Below are 1,431 nucleotides of genomic sequence, written 5' to 3' on the forward strand. Positions count from 1 at the left end.
GTGCCTCAGCCTCCCAAGTAGCTGGGATTATAGGTGCACGTCACCATGCCTGGCAAATTTTTAATATTTTTAGTAGAGATGGGGTTTCACCATGTTGGCCAGGGTGGTCTCAAACTCCTGAGCTCAGGCGATCCACCCGCCTCGGCCTCCCGAAGTGCTAGGATTACATGTGTGAGCCACTGTGCACGGCCCCCAGTACCTTGTATAACCTCCCCCTCGGAGGTGACATCTGCCACTTTTGCTGCATTCCATTTCTTAGGAGCGAGTCATTGGGTCCAGGCCATATGGGAGTGAATACTGGGAGGCGGGGATTATTGGGAGCCACTTTAGAAGCTGCCTACTGTAGTTGTCATGATTCTTCATCCTTTTCTGCTAGATATGCAACTCAGGAACAGTGAAGATCGTCTTGTAAAAAATTGCAGAATGTAACAATAACAAATCCAAAGTTTGGAGCTTGGTGCCTCGCTTGGTAAGCGAGGTTATTCCACATGATCTGCGGAGGCTCCCTGCGGGAGGTGGGTGCCTGTGCCACTCATCAGTGACCCATCTTGCCCAGTGAGGAGCTCGCACATGTGTTGCTTGTGAAGAAAGGCGGCAAACAAACAGGTGGTTCCTTGGATAGGAAGTATGGTTTAAGTAAGAAACCACGTTAGGTGCTGCTGGGAGTTGCTTGGAGGTTGGCGGCGCGGGGCTGAAGGCTAGCAGACCGAGCAATCATGTCGCACAAACAGATTTACTATTCGGACAAATACGACGACGAGGAGTTTGAGTATCGACATGTCATGCTGCCCAAGGACATAGCCAAGCTGGTCCCTAAAACTCATTTGATGTCTGAACCTGAATGGAGGAATCTTGGCGTTCAGCAGAGTCAGGGATGGGTCCATTATATGATCCATGAACCAGAACCTCACATCTTGCTGTTCCGGCGCCCACTACCCAAGAAGCCAAAGAAATGAAGCTGGCAAGCTACTTTTCAGCCTCAAGCTTTACACAGCTGTCCTTACTTCCTAACATCTTTCTGATAATATTATTATGTTGCCTTCTTGCTTCTCACTTTGATATTTAAAAGATGTTCAATACACTGTTTGAATGTGCTGGTAACTGCTTTGCTTCTTGAGTAGAGCCACCACCACCATAGCCCAGCCAGATGAGTGCTCTGTGGACCCACAGCCTCAGCTGAGTGTGACCCCAGAAGCCACGATGTGCTCTGTATCCAGAACACGCTTGGCAGATGGAGGAAGCATCTGAGTTTGAGACCATGGCTGTTACCAGAGATCATGTAAACTTGCTGTTTTTGTTTTTTTCCTGCCGGGTGTTGTACGTGTGGTGACTTGTGGATTTATGTTTCAGTGTACTGGAAACTTTCCATTTTATTCAAGAAATCTGTTCATGTTAAAAGCCTTGATTAAAGAGGAAGTTTTTATAATCTAA

The 1,431-nt window shown here is 47.5% G+C and overlaps 1 pseudogene across 1 annotated transcript; it reads left to right on the top strand.

Annotated features, from left to right (window-relative positions):
- Window positions 1–658: 658 nt before the first annotated feature.
- On the top strand, window positions 659–1,431 carry LOC105542378 (annotated as a pseudogene). The gene has a single exon (XR_001006459.1). The product of XR_001006459.1 is annotated as a cyclin-dependent kinases regulatory subunit 1 pseudogene (transcript).

This window comes from Mandrillus leucophaeus, unplaced genomic scaffold (assembly GCF_000951045.1).
Source record: "Mandrillus leucophaeus isolate KB7577 unplaced genomic scaffold, Mleu.le_1.0 Scaffold257, whole genome shotgun sequence".
NCBI classification, from domain to species: domain Eukaryota; kingdom Metazoa; phylum Chordata; class Mammalia; order Primates; family Cercopithecidae; genus Mandrillus; species Mandrillus leucophaeus.